Raw genomic sequence first — 22,013 nt, 5'->3', positions numbered from 1 at the left:
GTAGCCCCTTACTGCCTGTACTACATCTTGCCTCAGTATTAGAGCTACTCCATTTCTTGCTTTTTTCATTTCCTGAGTTAAAACAATTTGTTTCTCTGACTGAAAATGTCCTATTGTTATGTTTTGTTATGTTATGTAAAAATGTTTTAATAAATAAATAATAAATAAATATTCTAGGCCTCTTCAGTTTACTCACATCAAGTACTGTGATGCTTAACTGTTCAATTATATGCTTTACAGCTTCTAGTTTGCCTTGATTCATACTTTCCTCATGCGGTGTTCTAATTGTATGTGCCATGTGGCACCGGACTTGCCGTTTCTCTCTCTGCATGTCAGCCACTCGACTTCCCTCGGCTTTGATCTGGTTGCATAATTACGCTAGCACTATTCATACTTGTCCTTTGCTGTTCTTCAGTAACTGATGGAGAACCTTCCAACCTAGGAGTCTCATCCTTTGGCACGATCACTTGTTTCATTTGGGACTATTTCATCAAAGGATTTTGAAAGCAAGAAATATTCAGGAGTGTTTTGCTATTGCCTTCTTCTGTGCAATAATCAGCATTACCTTGAGTATCGCTGCCACTATCTGTGAAAGTGTAGAGAGGGGTGCTGTCCCTTGCACATTAGAGTCACCTGATTCTGAGGAGGAGACAGAGGATCACAAGGTGGCAGTAGACTTGGCAGGTTCAAGGGTAGTTATCTAAGTTTCCCTGGTGGACTATGAGAACCAGCTTGCCTCAGAATGGAAGGCTATGCAGGAGGAACTCCTCGACCTGATCAGGCAATTACATGATAAGGGAGTTCACAAATTATAAAGTATCCAGCACTCCCATTATCTAGCCTGCAGGTAGCAGGAGTCACCCTGAGGGTGGAGTCAGAAGCTTTGCTGAAGGAGAGTGAAGGAAGTGACATTTCAGCTTGGATTCAACTCTTTACAAGGACAGGTGCTTCTTCCACCTCTCAAAGAGAATGCTACTCTGATTTAGACTGTTCTGCATCCAGTTAAGTTTCCATAAAAGAAATGTGATTCTAAGTTTTCATTTTGAGTCTGCTGAAAGATAAGGAAAGAGGGAACTGACATACTCATGACAGAAAGGTCCTCAACCAGTGTAGCCTTCAAGTACTGGTGCCCCGTAACTGCCCTTCAAGAGTTTCTCTGTTTCCATCATCATTCGAGATATCCATTCTCCTCTTTTCATGTGACTGTTTCTCCTGAAGAGGGTAGATGCATCTTAGTCTGGTGTCTCTGTTTTGACCATTCTACATTGTGTGACCCTGCTAGGAAACCAAGCTAGTGAGAGAGAACCTGATCTCCTGATGACGTTTGGGTTCTCTGTCACTCTTGAAGTGCCTCACCACATTCAGGTGTGCATCCGAGAGTACGGGGGAAACAACAGTGCTAGCTTTTGGGAAAGTGTTGATTTTCTTCCCTTCTCCCACCCTTTTTTCCTCAAAGGAAGAATTCGATTACAGTGCACAATCTTCCAAAAGGAGACTGCTGATGAAGCAGATTCCACAGCCATATTATTAATACAAGAACATCCTGCTAGTAAGCTAACCTGCTAAAATATATTGGAAGAAATATTAATATACATTATAGATATTTAAACATTCAGAAAACTGAACCACTTTCTCTAAATATTGCTTAATTAAACACTTACTGCTTTAAATCCAGTTTCTTTAACAAGTGCTTCTGCTTTCTCTATTACCTTCCAGCAGAAATAAGAAGTCCAATCACCACAAAAGGAAGACATGGGTAATTACAGCAGACTCACCAGTATGACTTTCTTAAATGATAAAGTACCAATATAAAGGGCAGAGAAGCTTCCCTGTGTTCTTATTATTTTCCTTTTGCTCTGACCACTTTAATCTAAAAACAGGGGAGGAGAACTTTTGGCCTCCTCAATATTGTTGGACTGCAGTGTCCGCAGCCCCAGCCAGCATGGCCAGTGAAGAGATGATTGGAGTTGTAGTTCAACAGCATTTGGATGACCAAGAATTGCCACCCTTAATCTAAAAGTTGACAAAGTGCTCATTGCTATCAGAGGCTGGTCTTCCCACCACCTTCCGAGTAAATCAAGACAAGAGGTTGTTATTACAGCCAGTCCCTGAGTCATGAACGTCCAAGTTATGAACAACCTGTCCTTATGAAAAAAAGAAGAAACCCAGCCATAAACCCTATTTTTTAAAATTACTGTGGAAAATCCTCATCACTGGAGGGTGGGGAGTGAAAGGGGAGAGAGGGAAGCCTCCAAAGCAGGCCTTCCTGCTCTGCCATCCAGAGTGAGAAATATCTCTGGCATTTCCTTGCTGGAAAGAGGAAGCACCGGTGAGTTTGGGCATGAGGGAGGCTAGAGATACTCACGTTTTTTCCACTTTCATGGGGGTCCTGTGCTCCTCACTCCTGCAAATATGGACAGCCAACTATATGTGATCCGACTTAAATACAAATTTGACTTAAAGACAAATTTCCATTTTCTCGGGAACAAAACTAGTTCATAATCTGGGGCCTGTCTGTACATGAAACTGGCCAACTAGGCTGCCTCTGTGCTATAAAAGAGGAATATTTCAGAAGTTATTAACAAAAGACATTAACAATGTCAGAATACCCACTGAACTGAGTTCCAAGCTGAATTGTTCGCTTTTCTCATCCAAAAGGAGTTAGCTCCTCCCTCAGGGCACTTCCTACTACTTAAGTTCCTGCTGCCATCTGCTGCCAGCCAAATAGCAGGAATGTCAGACGCTACTCATTCAGTCTGCCCTTCTGATTTGCTGTTGGACTACATTCAGGCCCATCTGACTCTATTTGTTCAATAGGATTTCTAACTCAACCAGCCTTCTTGGCTTATCACTGCGTCTGCTGGCCTTTGCATTTTAGCTCAGAAATATCAACCAGGCCTCTTTTAACAGCTTGATTCAGATTCCAAAGTGACGACAACCTTGTGAAACTTCATGTTATAGGAGGTGGGCCTAGTCCAGGGGTCTCAAACTTGCGGCCCGCAGGCCAATTGCCGGGACAGGTGGAACACAGGGGAGGGGCCCTGTGGCCTTCAAAGCGCCAGTGGCGCCCGGGCCGACCTCCGGATGAGCGGCCCACCACCACTGCGGTGGTGGAATACTTGATGCGGCCCAGCCTCACCCAGACTCTACTTCCAGCGGCCCCCAGGTAAGTTGAGTTTGAGACCCCTGGCCTAGTCCTTTCAATTGCCTTCTCAAGGTTTCCCACATGATATACAGAGGAGAAAGGTTAGAAAATTAACATTGCAAGAACTTAGTTGCATGAAATCAAATTTCTAGCAAAAGCTTAACTCCTCTTTAACCTGAATATGTAAAGCTGCTTTATACTATTTTAAACCATTCTTCTCTGGCCTGGTATTATCCCAGATCATAGCAACTTTCTCCACAGGTGCAGATAAAGGTCTTTCACATTCCTGCTAGCTAGAGATTAAACTTGGGACCTTTGCATGCAAAGCAGGCGCTAACCCATAGTCTTGTGCTGCAATTTAATTAGCATACATTAATCAAAATAAATGAGAAAAGTTTTATAAAAATAGTAAGAAGTACAAAGCAGGTAACAAAAACTAAGCAGTAAACAAACAGAGTCAAAGGTATACCTCCAGATAAGGCACAGCCAGGGAATTCTCAATTCCCAGCCAGCAAGTCCAAAAGATTAGGGAGGATATGGTTTCAAATGTGTTTGCTTTCCAAAGATATCATGGTTAGTGAATTATTCTTCATACCAGTGTGAAGAAGCCAGAGAGCCAGTGTGGTGTAGTGGTTAAGAGCATGGGACTGGGACTCAGACGATCTGGGTTCTAGTCCCCGCTCAGCCATGGAGCCACCTGGGTGACTTTGGGCCAGTCACAGGCTCTCAGCCCAGCCTACTTCACAGGGTTGCTGTTGTGGGGATAAGATGGAGGAGGAGAATGATGTAAGCTGCCTTGAGCCCTTTGTAGGAAAAAGGCAGGATATAAATCGGAAAATAAATAAATAAAATAATAACTCCCTGGCATCTCGACTATGTCAAAGGTGACTGTGAGAATCAGGCCTAAGACCCAGTGCTGCAACAAAACAAAAGAGAGAGCCTAAAATAGGGAATGTACCTTTTGCAATAGGCCTGTGAAATATTTGGAAAATACATTCTACAAATTTCAGTGAGAGAAAACATTAAGGTCTGCACAGAAGAGGCTGCATGTCAACCTTGGTGGGCATTGTGAAGGTCATTTTACAGGTGAGTGGATTTTCTAGAAAATTACATGAAATACATATGCCTTTTGCCTTGTGTGACAAATATACACATCTGTTTCTGACATGTAGGTTTATGATGGAACTATGAAGGCCACTAGCGTAATTTCTTTTACTGGCAAATGACTTCCACATGACTGATATTTCGCTTATGTGCAATGGTCAGAGTGTTCTGGAAAAGTCTAATATCACCCCATAGAGTAGCAGTGGGATTCCTTGGTCAGGCTTTTAGAATTTACAGAATCCCCAAACCTTTTCAACAGACTGAGTTCTGGATAGAAAGCAGCTCAGCCAGGTTACTTTTCATATAGTTGTAGACTATAGCAGCATCCCATCCTCAATTGCATCTGTTAGAAGGCACTAAATGAAGATAACATGAAAAATTAGAAATAGCAGCACCTCCACCACATTCTGAGAAATGTGTTCCGCTAACAGAAACCACATGGCTGTGTTAACAGATTCATCAAAAAGCATTCTTAAAATAAATCAAATCCATCTTCATCTGTGGGTGACTAATTATTAAGATCCACCTTGTCCTTTTTTTTTCAATAACTACTGCTTTTCAACAAATGATCCTTCTTTCACTTTCCTGTGTTGACTGATTTAAATTGTGGCTGCTGTAATAACATCTAATTTCCATATAGATTAAAAATTACCTTGAAGCCCATTTGCACCCTGATGAGCCCAAAAGACAATACAACAAAATGCTGATGTATGGGTTCCATTAAGCCCACGTAACGTGAAATATTAGAAACACCTTAAATATCAGAGTTTACCTCCATAGGTCACTTAGATAAATTGGACCTCCAAATATCTCCTTGGTTCTATTATACTGTTTTGGTTTGAAATGATTCTTGCCTCTCATTCAATGAGCCTATATTATTAGATACGTTCATGGAGAACAGATCCACCTCTGGTTAGCAGCCATAATAGCTAAGAATGTAACTTTATTCAGTGGTGGGATGTATGTACATCTGATTACAGATACTACTGATAAGTAGTAGGGCCACCCTGTTAGTAAACTTCCCAAAGTTATCCAGCTGGCCGCTCTTAGAACAACCTTCTCCAACAGTGGTGCCATCAAGGTATGCTGCACTACAGCTCCCAGCATTCCTGTTTATCAGCTGGGGCTGATGGGAGTTTAAGTCCCTGGAAGGCACCAGGCCAGGGAAGGCTGTCTTGGAGACATGCAACATGAACCTGTACCCAGGGAATGTGTGGCCCTCCAGGTGTTGCTTGTGCTGGCAGGCGTTGCAGTTCACCAACATCTGTAAGGCCATATATTCTTCAACTCTGCAGTACTATTCTGCTCTTTAGAAAGCATACTTATGATTGCAGTTTTCAGCAGGGTATGAACAGGATTGTAGTTAGCGTGTGGTTGGGCTAAGCTGGACCATTTGTCTGATCCAATAAGACAAGTCTTGTGTTCTTTCATCCTTTGGCATTAGATTGCAGCTCTTCTGGTGATTTTTCCTGCCATCAGTGATACTGCATTGGCACAAGATATCAAACAGATGCAAGGTCACTGGGTGAAGCATTTCACTGCTTCCTGTTGTTGGCATCTGCTGTAACTCTAAATAAGGTGCGTGCTGAAAAGCTCTCTCTGTTCAGTTTCCAAATATCACAACTAGCCGAGGGAGAGAACTCAAACAGGCACAATGAAAATTGGATTCTCCATTCTTTCTCCTGACAATTGGTATTGAGCTGACCATTCCTATATTATGCGGAAACCATGTGTTCTGGAAGCAAGGGCAGCAAGATTAAGTATTACGAAAATGAGCCATGCTCGGCATATAATCATTGGCTTCTGTAGTCCGTGTTTTAGTCCACAAGATAGAAACTGCAGGCAGTTGGGACCCTGAATCATGCCACATTGCAAAGAACACAGTTGCAGGCACCCCTTTGCAGCGATTACACTATATGTGTGTTCCTCAAGGGGGTGAAGTCTACATCCCACTCCCCCTTCTCCATATAGGAAGCACCGATGTACCAACTTGGGATGCAGTGATTCCTTCCCTCACAGCTATGCTGCTCCAGTACTCCTTATGTGCAATCTTCTCCATCAAAAATGGCACATGTAGAAAAACCAAACAAAAAGCAGCCTTTCTCAACTTGCTACCCTCCGGGCGTTTTGCGCTATAGCTGCCACCATTCCTGGTCATTTGCCATGCTAGCTGGGATTGATAGGAATGGAAGCCCAAACCATTTGGAGGACTCTAGGCTAGAGAAGGCTGCTCTCAGATGCTGCCTGGGTTTGTACAACACAATGGGCCATTTTTGTCCCCAGTTATTTTCACAAATTTGTGAATGTTTAATTAATATTGTTCTTACCCACATTTGCACACCTGGGATTTACAAAGGGTTAAAAAATAGTCAAAGCTCCCTATTCCCACACAGTTGCACAAATATAATAATGTTTTACACAAATATTTCTGAAAATTAATAAGAACCATTTTTTTCTAAAGGAAGAGGGTGAGCAACCATAGGGAGCCCCACCAAGATACTGCTGGGACACTCTGAAGGGACTGTCCCCAGCTCTCAAACTGTAGATTACACAAGCTGCCTTTCACAACCTCCAGGAGAAAAAAAAATTGAGTTTGATACCTGTGGAAGGGCTGAGGCTGCAGGGAGAGGACCAACAACCCACAGTGTCTATCATTTTCACTGAGCATTCATTGTCTGTTCCACAACCAATCCATTGTGGCTCATTGCCAGGGTGCGTTAGCATATTGTTGTTGGCTGCTATACACTTGACATCCCTTACCCTCCCTATTCCACTGTGTGGAAGATTTTAGAAAGTCAAGACATTTTTTCTTAAAAAGTGAAATTCATAGCAGTTAATAAGTTCAACAAACCCTACTTTTGCATATTTAAACTTCTGGGTATAATCAGTTGAATAAAACCCAGAATGTTTTACTAAAATGAACTATCGTCAGAGTATTTTATGCTCTGAGGAGTCTTAAATTATTATTGGAAAGATAATTTTTTTCTGCTGAAAGATCAAAAGGGAATTGTATGTGTGAAAGACACAATCTGTGGAAAGTTTTGCTATGTGAAGGGTGAAAAATAGACTGTGATACGTTGACTGGAATAGCACAGGGCCTGGAACTGTGGGTGGTGAGAAAGAAAGCCTCTGATCAAGCTCAAATTTCACCTCAGCCACAAGTTGACTAGGTGAGCTAAGGCAAGTCACTATTTTCTTTCCCATGTTTATCTAATTTTTGTTGATATGAGCTGTCAAGTTGTTTCCAACTTATGGTGATCCTATGAATGAATGTCCTCCAAAATGTGCTGTCCTTGCTCAGCTTTTGAAAATGATATCATATGAGCCTACTAAAATTAGTGACACGATGCACATGAAGAACTTAAATGCTTAAAATGTTAATACAATGGCTAAGCATTACTTTTATGTCTCTGATCAAAAGAAATCCAAAAGCACGACTGTTTTGAATTGATATTAATATGATTGTGGGTAGTACTTGGAAAGCTGGAAATAACTCATGATGTAACTCAGCAAATTCTTGTGAATGGTTGCTGCACTATATACACCGAACACCTATATATTTAAGAGCTTTCCCATGTGCTTTTCATACAGGTGGATACACATGTAGCAGGTCCATGTCTACATCAATGCTCTTCCAAAGTCCTGAATCACGGGGCATTTTCCAGCCCCCTGATCTGCATATTGTGTACAGAGGTCCACTGGTAATGTTCCTCATGAGATGCTTGCTGAAGCCAGGTGAAAGATGACGGTAATGCTTTCTTCCAGATCCCACCATGGTGCTACTGCCCACTGGTTCTGCTGATTCTCTCCTCCCTTGAACTAACTATAAATACTGCCAGGCCAGACCTGGGCAGTAGTCAGAAGCCGGCCTCACTGTGACTTCCTTTGCACATAAGAGCAGGTTTATATCCCATATAAAGAAAGGCACCGTTGTTTCCCAGTGACTTAGAGCATATGTGTGTAGTCTGGTACATAGTCCGGAAGTGCTCCTTGACCCAGAGTTATCTCTGGAATCTCAGGTGACTGTGACAGGGAGCACTCTCCATCAGCTTCAGCTGGTCCATCAACTACATCCTTACCTGAATGGGCAGAGTCTAGCATGAGTAATCCATGCTCTGGTAACCTCCCAGTTAGAGTATTGTAAAGCACTCTTTGGGGACTACCCATGAAGATGGTCTGGATACTTCAGTTGGTACAGAATAGAGCTGCAAAATTGCTCATTAGCACTGGTAGATGTGATCACATAACACCAGTCCTCTATCATCTTCACTGGCTACCAGTTGAAGTCCTGATCCAATTTAAGGTGCTAACTTTGACATATAAAGCCATAAACAGTTTATGGCCTGGATATTGGAAGGAACATCTCCTTCCATATACACCTGCCCAAACTCTAAGATCTTCCACTGAGGTCCTTCTTTGGGAGCCCTCCTGGAAGGAGGTTAGAAGAATGGCTACCTGGGGAAGGGCCTTTTCTGTGGTAGCACCCCGGCTTGGAAATCTGCTCCCCAGAGAGGTGTGCCTGGTGCCAATGCTTTATTCTTTTTGGTGCCAGGCCAAAACCTTTTTATTCACACATTATTTTAAGGGTTGGTTGTTTTATCAGATAATTGGGATTATTTTTTGTATATTTTTATATTGCATTTGTATTTTAATTGTGGTGCTTTGCTTTTGGTTTGTAAGCCATCTTGAAATCCATTTCAGATAAAGACAGGAGAGAATGTGACAAACAAACAAACAAACAAACAAACGAGTGTATCCTCCAGACATGTATCTCAGGCTATTGCAAAGGAAGCACAATAAAAATTATTTTCAACTCTTTTCTTTTCAATTCTCCCCACCCTGGTTTTTGTCCTTTTTTGGGTGACTCTTGAATGTATTGAATGTGATTCTTTGAAGCTGATTGGGAATTCCAGTACATAGCATCCATCCATCTTCCTGCAGCTTGGTCCAAACCTGAGATGGCATCTGTCACCTTCCCTGCCTACTTTCTTGTTCTACCAGCTGCATCCCAGCCTCCCCCACAAAACAAGTGTAAAGGCTCTGCATCTGGATTGAGCTGCCAGCACTCTACCCAATTCTGGTCCCAATCCTGTTAGAACATGCTCTTCTAATCCCTGCTGCTTACAGTAGAGCCCAGTGCTGACAACACCAGAGGACCAGCCCTACTACTGGGGACAGTGAGACGGTAAATGCTCACAGGTGGCAGCAAGGTTGGAGAGACAGACTGTTACCTGCAGCCATGATGGAGGATGTTGTCTCATTGATAAATGTGAAGAAAGCACTGGCTGGCAACCCAGTCAGCTCTTGCTGAAAGGGATGTCATCTTGTCCGTTATCTCTGCAACATGTCTTGGGCCGGTCCTGCAACACAGTCAACAAAAAACTGTTTTCCACTGTTGTGGAATCACCCATACGCTTTCCCTTCCAGCCTTTTCTCTATCACTTCAACTACAAAGCCTGCTCTGTTATCTTTAAAGTTCTATTTCACAGCCACCATCAAAAGTCCATTTGACATTAATAGGGCCTAGATCTCGAAGTTATTGGAAAGAACTCGATGGGTTTTGGACAAGGTTAAAAGGAGCGCTTTGTCAAGCCAGCATCTGCTGAAGTGACACTACAGGAAATGCAAATAACAGATTCTCATTGAACATTATAAATGGCTTCTTTTCTAGGAATGGAGAGTTGGAAAGAAAACCTATTCCCACATCCAAGTCAAATTAGATTTAGATGCTTATAATTATGGTCTAATAAATCCAACCAAATGGCGCATTATGGAAGATAAAAGGCAATGCATTTTGGAAAAGAGCTTTGTAACGGAGTCAGGTGTAAGGCTTCTCCATTACCATTATTGGTAATTGAATTGAAGTGTCTGTCCAAAATCACAGATTGCATGCATGAATTATGCTGATTGCTTGCTACCTATAATTCTAATAAACTCATAGACTTGCACCCTCCCCTACCTCACTCCTCATCAGATCCAAATGAATGTGAACAGTCCTTCACACTCACTTCTTACCAAATGTGGAAATCAATAGATCATACGTTACCAAAGCTGAAGATTAAAATGGGGCAAGGAACTGGGGTGTTTAAGTACATTGTTAAGTACATTTATTTGGAAGAGTATTTTAGAGTTCACTGTGTCTGCTTGTTTTATATGCCATACTTATAGATGAACAAGTCTGTATCTTCTAAAATCATCTTTATTGTTGCTAAACTTTGTAATCCTGAAAATCAGTTTGATTAAACTGTGATTCCACACACAAAAATGTTGCTCATAGATAACACAGTTACATTCGGGCTGTACAGATGGGATGTCTTCATCTACACACACATGCAACAGAAATACAAACACATACACACTGCAACATTTCAAAATTACTCAGTGTTCCTAGAGGTCAATAGCCATGCCCCACCTGGCAGTGCAGTTTCAGTTTTCTTATTGATGGTGGAACAGCTTTCCGCAACCCGGTGTCCTCCATATGCTTTTGTTTTCAACCCCCATCAATCCCAGCCAGAATGATCTATTGCCAGGAATACTGGGAGTTGTGATCCATAACAAATGGAAGGACCAATTTGGGGAAGGCTGCTTTAGAAAAATCTGAGGCTTAGGGCTCGATCAAATGCCCTCTGTCTTCAGTGTATAGAATAAGGTGCCCCAACAGCTCCATATTCAGATTATTATCTCCAAGGTTGCTAGACTTTGGAGCTACAGCATCAAATAATCCTATGCCTCCCTTCACTCACACTCACACTCAGAGAGAGAGAGAGAGAGAGAGAGAGAGAGAGAGAGCTAGGAGTGTGATTTTAGAAATATTAATGATGCTTATTTTCATGTTAGACAATACCAATAAACACCACATCCCAACATCATTTCACCCTGTTTCTTCAACAGTTTATAATACTTTCCCCAAAGCTATACAACTAGCCATGCAATGAAGCCAAGGACAGTGCTGGCTAGATAGCAACAGGATTAATTATCTGGCACAGGGAACAGGGGTAACCTGAACATGCCACAGGTTTTCAATAGTAAGGCAATCTGCACATGCTTAGAGATGGATTTTTTCTTGATGTTGATGCACGTCTGTTTCCTTAAAAATGGGGCTAAATGCATCAACAGGTGATGTTAAGTAACCAGGTAAATAATAAGTATTGTTTGCTTTATTTTGCATATCAGAAAGCTACGCTGTTCTAATTGTATTTGTGCTTTGGGGTTTTTTAGTTTCAGCTATTGGCCAGGTGGTGGTGGTGGTGGTAATAGTAATGATTAAAGAAGTGAATTGGAGGCTATACAATCAACAATAATTCCCACACATGTTTTGTCTTGACAGGAAGGATATTCAAAGTCAGTGCTCAGTTGAACTACTGGTGAAATACGCTCCAAGCTGACCTAGCAGGAATTTGGCCAACATGTTTTTGCAGATAGCTGCTGCAAAGCCACCAGTCTCAAAACTAGTCTCATAAATTCAGACCTTGAGATAATAAAAGCTGTCATTTCTGAATTTGAGAGACATGAGGACTTATCACAGAATATGCTGGGTCAGTAGCATTGTAATGGCACAAAATGAAGCAAATATAATTTTTAGGTAGCATCCCACATGGCTGCAGAAGGAGATGTAGCCCCCTGAGTCAGACCACTTGTCCATCTAGCCTAGTTCTGTAGACACTGATAGGCAGTGGGTCCCCAGGATTTCGGGGAGGAATTCTTTCATTCCAAGACTGAAATTCTGGGGCATTAACTTGGGAGCTCCGGTGTGCAACATATGTGTTCTTCCACTGAGCTATGGCCTCTCTGTGGCTGCTTCATCAACTCAGATGAGAGGCCAGCTCCATTGGGCTTCTGTTTCCCTCAGCAGTTACCCTGCAGCAGCCATTACATCAGGCGGCAGGCAAGGAAGAGCTGAGACAGCAAAAGCAAACAGCATCTGCTCTGCTGAAAGGCCATCGCCATTTGGCACATCCTCTCCCTGAACAATTTCCTCTCAAACTGGTCATTATAAGAGCTTAATAACTTCAGTCTCCCATACAATCTAATCTAATCTAATCTAATCTAATCTAGGCTTTTATGTAAGCTGCTCTGGGAACCATTTTGACTGAAGAGTGGGGCATACATGCTTTAAATAAACTTTGCAGAAGTGTTCTCTGGCATAATGTTTACCAAAAGGAGTACCTCTAGCTGCTAACATGGCCTTAAATTTAAAATACCATGACAGTGCCAGAATATCTTGGGGTTGTGGATATAAATGATCAGAGACTGAACAAAACCAGTAGTCCATCTTTTCTAGATAGTAGGAGTATGTGCACAATGAAAACATTTCAATACAAAATAAAGATCAACAATAGATATTTACTAGTGAGAACTGCAACAAATTGTTGCAGCGCATCCACCAAATACTGGAGTTGCTTCTGTTCAGGTATTCAGTCAGCCAATTCCAACCAAGCAGGTCATTCTGTTCCTCCTATTTACATGCCCCATTTTCTTTTCTTTTCTTTTTTAATTCCCCTCTACATTCCGCAGTTGCCCCAGTAGGATATGTTGTTGCAAACCAAGACATTCCCCCAAAATGCTGATGTTTCCCACTTCCTTCTCAAAATCCCTGCTTTGGCAGCCATCATGGCATCACTCACTACCTTATTTTGTCATTCAAAGGAAAGATGCAGTTGTAGAAGTAAAAAAAATATTCAGGCCTTGAATATTTTTCTGGTTAACTAGGCCTTATGAGAAAGTAGACCACATGAATGTGTAAGGAAAACAACTAGTACAAATCCTTGAAAAGACTCAGGATGTAGTAAATCCCCTTTATTTGTGTTAACCCAGAATGGAGTCTGTCACTTATGTCTCATCTTTTGTTTTGATACAAGATGGAGTCTATGCTTTTTGTAAATTAACTTCAAAGAAAAATGTTTGCAATGTGGTGCATTTGTGATTGTTCTAGCTTGCATTCTATAGCGATTGCATAGGTTCTATTTCCCTCTGTATAACCAAGCAATATTTTAACCAAGGGGCATTTCTTTGCCAAGCAGAGACCCTTGTTGCTGTTAGAGGACAACCTGACAGCTTCCATTCTCTCTCCCTACAATTGCTAAACTGCATGTTGTGGTAAACCTACTTACACCTAAACACAGAGAGAAGTTTTTCTTCCTTCTACACAGTAACCCATTTGCCTTTATAAATTTAAGCAAAGCAAAGCATTACTTGTTTCATTTTCAATTGTACTTATTTATTACATTTCTATATTGCCCAATAGCTGAAGCTCCCTGGATGGTCTGCAATAATTTAAAAATATAAAATACATTATAACAATGTAAATGTTTAAAACCACAGTATGAAACAGAAGTAAAAAGTAGAGTAAGATCTGGCAGCAGGATGTAGATTTAAGATACAGTCCAAGATTTAAAATAGATTGAAACTAAACTTCCCCACTTGAGTGCTATTTCTCTTAAACTGAAGAGGATGTAAGATCACTATGTAAGGAACTTGGTAGTTTTTCTTGGAAGTAAATGACAAGCAAGAAGTTTCATGTCCCTTTTCCATCATGTTGTATTTTCTGGACCACTCTTGCTATTAGATTCGACTAGAAGAAATATCACTTCTTGAAAAACACTTTTTATGTTCCTGCCAAGCAGTTGGTCAGCTACTTGGAGATTTATGTCAATCTGACTTCAGGGCTGGGAATGAGTCAGATACTGCTTTGGCATCTTGCTGAGAAATCTACAAGGGGAGCTGAATCCCTATTCGTCCTGCTGGACCTTATAGCAGTTTTCAATACCTTCAGCAATGTTATCCTTGTGGAGCACCTGTTGAGCTGGGACCATGAGGCACTTTTTTATTGTGTAACTCGTCTTTTTGGGAGAGGTGATCTCGAAAGGAGGTGCTGCAGGGTCCCAGCTGTTGGCCTGGGTCACTCAAGGCTCCATGTTATTCTTCATGCTACATATCCATAAGACCATGGCGAGAGATTTTCGGACTCAGGGATTGTGGTGCCATGTCTATGGTGATGACACCCAATTCTACCTCCCTTTTCCTTCTAAATACAAGGATGCTGTTTTGGTTCTAATGTGTTCTGATGTTAGAAATGGACTGAGGATAGCAAACAAACTGAAGCTTAATCCAGACAAGCAAACTTTCTCTGTTGCAGCACTATGATTGTAGAACACTCTCCCCACAGAAGTACCAGCGCAAAGTCTGTTTCTCTGCCCAGACATTTTAAACTGGTTTTAAGAAACTGATTGATGTGAGCTGTCAGTTTTATGTATTGACTGTCTTTTATTCCTATAGTGGATGTTGTTTTACTGCGTATTATGATTTTTATTACATTTTGTATACTGGTATTGCAAGAAGACGACCAATATAAACCCCTCTCCCCGAGTCTCCATATATAAAATCATACAGGGTGCAGAACTGAGCATGAGAAGCAGTAGAGAACTTACACATCACCCTGGAATGCTGCAAAAATCTAGAATTCCTACAGAAACTTTACAGGTCAAATGCTACCTAAAAGTCTCTGTTCTTGAGGTCTGTTTGTTTGATCCAAGTTGCATATATTGTTCCAGGAAGAGCCCTTTCAAGTTTTGCCTCTTCAAGAATGCTAGATGTGTCTCAATGTACTTCTAAGTTCTCTCAAAACAGGATGCTATGATCTCCTGCACGGTTTGCACAGTTTTACTGAGAAACCTACCATATATAGCAACATGCAAGATGACTTGTGTATAAGATGAGGTCAATATTTTGGGCTGTTTTTCTGCTGTTTATCATATGCTGGACATATAAGACAACCCTTAACTCTTGAGCAATAACTCTCGCATACCTATGTAATGTCAATTGGCTTCAGTAGATATTTGTCAGCCAGAAGCTTCTAAATTATTGCGATGCCACATTATTCTAGCTAATAGACATGTTACCTCTGATTTCACTCGAGCTCACATTTGTCTTTTCTACACCTTGGCTCATATCTGTGTGACCTGTGTCTAGAGAAAGTTTTGTAAAGTGATGTGAGAGCTTTCTTTTTGACCCTAAACCATGGATTGCCACAAAAATGCTTTTTATACATTTATTTCATTTCTATACCACCTGTAGCCGATGTTCTCTGGGTAGTTTACAGAAAAGTTGGAGGCTGATGGTGGCCCGCAAGGGGGCTGGCTGGGAATGTTCAGTCAGGGAACATGGGGGCATATGAAATGACCTCAAATTTTTGCTTTGCTATTTTTTATTTCAAGGGACATCTTATACACTGATATATACAGTAGTTTGGATAACTGGACAGTAAGGGCATTACAATGCACACCATTATGCACAAATCCACTTTCTTCTTAAGATTTAACTGCTTAGATGGAAGATCCACTTGATGAAGTCGGACCTGGAAACACTAATTAAACCATCTGCATATGTTATTGCATGTTGATCTAGTCTCCAGGCCTTTAAGCCCAGTGCTGAATCCTTGCCAAAATTAGATTGGGTGATTTCAGCTAGGCTATAGTGGGAGCCTCATCCTAAAGCCATCATCTCTCATCCTAAAGCCATCATAAACAAGGTAAGGATGATTGCCTCTGAGGAAATTATGCACCCAGACAGCAACTGGCTACAGAGGTTCTACTCACATTTGCCAAGGGCTTGGAGGCATAAAGCCAAGGGTCTACTGTTGACATTTGGTTTTGGGGTTGCAACTGCATTCTGTTCTTTCTTTGTCTGCCCCTGCAAACCAGCTTTTGGACCTGTGCACTTTTGAATCCTGAACTGGGCATGGTCCTATGGGAAGTCCCTCACTTAAATATAGGATAGGTTCAGATAAGGTTGTGAAGATCGGGCCAGAATCTGGGTCTCTTGCGCTCACCAGATTTTTCCCTCCCTTCGCCCTGGCCAGGAGGTGAGATGAACTAAGATCAAGTCTGCAAACACTCGAGAACACCAGCAACTCGTTGCAGCAAGTACATAAAGAATCTAATTCTTTGTGTAAAGTCACATGTGTGGAAGCAGAAGCCTCAAGGCCTCGCTTGGACTCATTTCCTGAAGGACACCCACATGAACACAAGGCACAAGGCGGCCACAGCACAGAGAGAAAGTGGACCAGAGTACAGGGAAATGAGCAGAAAAAAAGCTGATGGATTTCCACCCTAAAACCAGATTCCTCGTATTTTATTTATTTATTTATTTATTTATTTATTTATTTAGAATTTTCTTTTTGTATGCTGTCCCATCGCTTAAAGCCTCGGGACGGCTTACATAAAGTAAAATATAGCACTAGGCTCAGGTATTGATTTGTTAGTTTTATCTACAGTATCATCTCAAAGGGTTTTTTCTTCTATTTGTACAAGTTTTTACTTCTTTCCCCCTTCTTTACTGTAGATAAAATTTGCATCTGTTCCAAAGTTTGCCTTATACCACTTAAGCACCAGTAGTAAATTCAAAGCCTTCCATTTGGTCTTGCTTCTGTTTAGAGCTTTTTGCTTGGGGCTTGAAATGGAGGGTGTCAATGTTTATTGCTCTGCCCCAAGTCTGTCCTGAAAGTCTGGAGAATCCCCTGGCTCAGGCTGAGATCGATGTAAGGCAGCCTATTTGTTGTCCCTGCCTACCCTGCAGAGAACTGGGGTCCCCTTTCTTCCTTCCTTGACTATTATGATTGCCACAGATGACTTAGCAATGGCAAGATACAGCAATGGGGGGAATTAGAAAATATTTCTTGCTTGAAGAGGATTATTTTATTACTTATTGAGAACAAAAACTCCTCCATCTACTATGCTAATAGACAGATATCAAATTACCAAGTTATTAAGGGTGCTGCGGCTCTTTAAAAGGCTGGCAACCCTGCTATTCCCCATAAACAAGGTATCGGGTCTTTTTTTTTTTTTTTAATCTCTCTCCCTCATTTGCCTAGACCTCCCTTTATTTCAAATTTTGAGATAAGAAACTGCATACAAATGTAACAATTTCCAGAGGGGTAGCAGTGTTAATGTATTCCAGCAAAAACAACTAAATCTTGTGGTACCTATAATACAAATAATATGACTTAAGTTTCATGGGTGCACAAATACAACTGCTATAATAAATGTGTTACTCTTTAAAGTGCCACATGATGGTTGGTTGATTTTGTAGCACGCTTCAATAAAACGTTTTCTTATGATCACTTTGTCTTGGTTGTAGGCACAGCTTCAATTAAACACCCTCCTTTCATTTTGTTCATCTTTTAATTTTTACATGAGTTGCCCAGCTTACATTTTGTTGCCAGCTCTATTTTCTGTTTTAAAATAAGATGCTTGCATAGCGGTCTGCCAAGATTGCCATACAGTCTGTGCTAACCGCACCTGCCTATATATCTTTCACTAGCTTTTTAAGATCATATTATTACCCTACTTTTTGTCTTCATTATACTCATGGGGGGGTCCATGGAAAGCTACAAAAACAGAACAAGAAGTGATTAAAAACTTCATTTCTTTAATTTGGGTATCATTTGGGTACTGTTAGAACAATTTCTGATTCTCTTTATAGCAATTTCTGGCCATTAGTAAATTGTGCATGGTTCCTGTTTACAATTTTGTCTTGAATATTATTTCAGCTTGTCAAAATTAAATTGCCCAAAGCTTGTGCAAGTATCAGCTTATTTTGTATCTGTCTGGTTTCTCTCCATTTCCTGTCACTCAGCAAACTTTTGAAATGAGATACTCTGCATAATTGAATTTTTTGATCACATCATATCCCTCCAGTTATCACATCCTTATGATATCTAATATTTTCTCTGAGTAGTGATTTGGCAAGGTAATGCTGTAATACAATGGACATGTAACTGTGAGTCAGCCTGGCTAAAGAGGGCCTTGCTTCACGGTAGGGCCAATTCGGTTATTAAAAGGCTATAGAAACATCACAGAGTCTGCAATCTGGTTGGTTGTCTGACCAACACCAGAGAGGTTTTTAACCGGACTTTACTGCAACAAGTGCCTTGAGGCTGCAACTAATATACCAGTTTTTTCCTTGCCTTTTTCCTGTCCCAGATTCTTTCTCCTCCCCACTTTTCATTACTTCTCAGTAAAACAGTTACAGAGCAAAGCTGCTTGTTCAAACAGAGGGATGGGGGATACATTTTGTTTGGGCAGCTATTTCACATTCCCAATCTTGGAGAATCCTACTTTTGGTGATATCATTCCAAAAGGGTGAATGGTTTTGCTCTTTTACTTTACCCACAGCTGTAGCTGCCCTTTCTAACAGTGTGAGAGGAATTACATCCAGTGGTATCCCTGTGTTAGATGAGGTTGCATACCTCCTATGGGACAGGACAATCTGCTTTGGAGTACTCCTTAATTCCAAGCTATCCCTGAAATTCCAGGTATCATCTACGGCAAGGAGTGCTTTCCTTCATCTGAGGCTGGTCCATCAGCTGCATCCTTATCTGGACAGACAGGCCCTACCAACAATAACTCATGCACAAGTAACTTCCCACTTGGACTACTGTAAGACGCTCTATGTGGGGCTGCCCTTGAAGAAGATCCAGATATTGCAATTGGTCCAAAATAGAGCTGCCAGATTGTTGACAGGGACCAGTAGGCGAGAATTATATAAACTACACTGGCCATCAATTGAAATCCAGCCCCAATTTAAGGTATTAACAATAACATATAAATCCCTAAACAGTTTAAGGCCCAGTTATCTAAGAGACCATCTCCTTCCATGCAAGCCTGAAAGATCATCTGCAGAGATCCTCTGCCAAGAGCCATTCTTGAAAAAGCTGAGGAGGGCTCTTATGAGGAGGAGGAGCTTTTCCATGATAGCACTTCCTAGAGAGGTGCACCTGGCACCTCTTTTAGCCTTTTATCTTCCCAGTTTTTAATTAATACTGGTATTTTAATTAGCTGCAGCAAGTACTGGAAGTTAGGAGTTGTTAATGGTTTCATTGTTGTAGAATGGTTTTAATATATCTTTTATATATATATTTTCTTCTGTGTAAACCATCTTAAGATTCTGTAATGATTTGACAGTATATAAAAACTATAAATAAATAAATATTTAGGACTGAGAAGATGGGCACAGACCAAACAAAAGGATTAGTTAATTTAGTAACCTCATGAGCTAGCATAACAAAAATATTATGATACTTATAAGTTTGAGTATATGACAGAAATTCCCAATGCTATAAACAATCCTAATAACCTCATTTGTTTTAGAATTCCAGTCAATAAAAAGTAGGCTCAACAATATAGGCAGAATAAATAATGTAAGGGCTGCCCAATTGCCCTGTTCAGGTGCGATCATGCCTTTCTTTTGAACTTGAGTTTTAGAGGGCCTGGATTTGACGTAGTTCAGAAGTAGTTACCATCTGCTTCAGGAGACCCAGGTTGTAGTAGAGTGCCTGTAGTGCTCCCCCAAAGTCTGTTGTGAGCTGCTTCTGGGGAATCTGACCTCTGCTCAGAGGTCCCTGTTCATCTAGGGGTTTTAGAAGAATCTTTTCATGCTTTTTCACTCTGCCTTTTTTTGGAGCAGAGCTAAATAAGCTATGGCACAGTCTAGATGTAAACTGACCCACAGTCCATCTGGAGTACGGTGTATGTTGGCCTGCAATTTACATAACAAATCCCCAGCTAACAGATTTACAAGGGAACCCATCATAAGAAAGGAATGCTAAGTAGTCAAAGGACCAATTTCTACTTTCACTTGCTCAGAAAGGAAGCATACAATTGATTCACCTGTAACCCCAAGGACATGCCTCTTCTCCTTTGTGGCAGCCTGGGGTGCTAAGGCTAAAATAGCTACCTTAAACAGTTCCAAACTTGCTTTTCCCTCTTGGGGGTATTAGGATCCCAGCAGGGGTACTGGGTAAGCAAATTTGGTGCAGGCTGCCTCTGTAACTAATCACCTGCACCTGTTTGTACATGCCACTTTTTTCATCTGTAAGATTACCCATTAACTGAATAACATCTGCCCAAGTTTGGCAGCGAGTTGAAAAAATTGTGTTGCAGCAACAGCAGACTGTTTGGGGTCATCCTGCTTGGGGGGCGGGATGTAGAACCTGAACCTGTGGCGGCTGTCAGCCCTGGGATGGCCAGAAAGTACAGCAAGGGATGGGTCTTCACATATCATCCTCCAACCCCATATACATATGGGGTAGACTTCCCCTTTTCTCTGGTTCTGCCATGGGAGCCATGAATGAAGGATGGTTATTATAAAACAATGATAAGTAATTCATTTGCCCTGGCTGGAAATCTACCAAAATATCGCAAGGGGCATTCATCCAATCTAGACTAAAAGTGTCACTGTGTGGCCAGGCTCGAGTTGCAGACAAATGCACAGTAAAAAATATCCACTGAACAGTACACATATTTATAAGTGTTTGCTGTTTTAAACCTTTTCTTCTGATATAAAATGTATGATTGAATTCTTTGTAACTTTACTAAGGTCTCGACCTGAAGAGTGCCCCTCAAGTCATAAATTCTGTTTAATAAGTGAAAGGCAAAAATTCACAAATTCACAAAATTCACTAACATTACAGAAACTATTCTGTGGAAACAGCTTTCATTTTTAGCTGTGATAATACTTTACTAGTATGAGAACTACTAGACATGCACTAAGAAGTCAGTTGCTGGCATCTGTCTGCTTAACTGACCACTGTTTTCTGCAGTCAGACAATATAGTACCTGACGCTAAGCTTGCAGGATTTTCCATTTCCTTTACAGTGACTCCCCCAGCCCTAATGGGAAGAATCAGAGGGGCACAACTGTCCCTATCCATCCTGATCCCATCCTGATCCGTCTTCCCTTCCTGACCGGAGAAGCCCTTTTTAAAAGCTCAGAAAGCAACTGACTACCCCACTTGCTTTCTCCACAGGAGGGGCACCTTGAATGGTCAACCAAGAAAGGGCTGGTTCAGGTGAAAATGCCTAATTTGATGAGATATTAACATAGCAGCATTGTATTGTCTTTCTCAGAGTGAGTCTGGTGTAGAGTGAGGGGCTGGGACTCAGGTGATTTAGTCTCTGCTCAGCCATGAAGCTCACTGGGTCACTTTGGACCAGTCACAGACTCTCAGCCCAAAAGCCCTAAAACAAACACCTGAAGAACAAAATTAGCTCAGGTCAGCCATCACAGTTTTCACTTGTATGCAACATCAACCAGTTTAATTTAATGGTGGCTCTATGCTAAGGCAGAATGAGAAAGTCTTCCTCAGGCGGATGAATTTGGGTTATATGAAAATATTCTAATTAATCCAAGGCAGTCCTTTCTATGAAGAACTGTTCAGTCGGAAACGTATTTAAACAGATAGAAGCACAAGAAAGGAAAGCAGGAGCTTTTAAACAGCCCATCAACAGCAGCAAGGCAGGCCAGGCAAAGCCTGCTGGTCATTCAGCTTCTGCCTTCCTATCTATGGTAAAGTTTATTGCATTTCTGTTGGTATTACAGCAACTGTTTTCTATAATTGGCATGGATACGGAGAAATTAGGAAGTGCTGATCTGTGTTCTTGGCTTTGGTAATTGGTGAGTGGCCAGTCTGACTGAACCCCCCCCCCCCAGCCCACTTAGCTTAAACAGAAAAACGTCCTACAAGCTCCCAACACACCGCAGCCAACAAGCAGAGGATAGTTCCCTAATGTATTTTTATTGTTGTTTCAGTTCCACTTAGACCTGTTTGTGGGAATTTCTGCCTCAGACTGCCGCGTTGAGCCTCTCACAATTACAACACTTCTTCTAAGACGCTGCTCAAGCCAAAGGGTTTTCTCCCCTCCTTTTGTAAGTTCTGTTCCCGGAACCGATAGAAAAAAGCCGCCGGCGTGTTCTTTTGCGCGTTCGCT

At 41.4% G+C, this 22,013-nt stretch overlaps 1 long non-coding RNA gene across 2 annotated transcripts in view; it reads right to left on the bottom strand.

Moving 5' to 3' along the window:
- Positions 1-22,013, bottom strand: part of LOC123022192 — a 45,167-nt gene that overhangs the window by 22,296 nt on the left and 858 nt on the right. The window contains exons 2-3 of one of the 2 annotated variants that reach the window (XR_006414487.1): positions 9,481-9,609; positions 2,366-2,404 (exon numbers count right to left, since the gene is read on the bottom strand). This is a non-coding gene — a long non-coding RNA (uncharacterized LOC123022192). The remainder of the gene's footprint in view (positions 1-2,365; positions 2,405-9,480; positions 9,610-22,013) is intronic. The other variant, XR_006414488.1, reaches the window with a different exon arrangement.

Source organism: Varanus komodoensis, unplaced genomic scaffold, assembly GCF_004798865.1.
Source record: "Varanus komodoensis strain SLA01 unplaced genomic scaffold, ASM479886v1 scaffold19, whole genome shotgun sequence".
In the NCBI taxonomy this organism is placed as follows: domain Eukaryota; kingdom Metazoa; phylum Chordata; class Lepidosauria; order Squamata; family Varanidae; genus Varanus; species Varanus komodoensis.
Note: the sequence above shows the minus strand (reverse complement) of the source record. Positions and strands in the feature narration are given on the sequence as shown.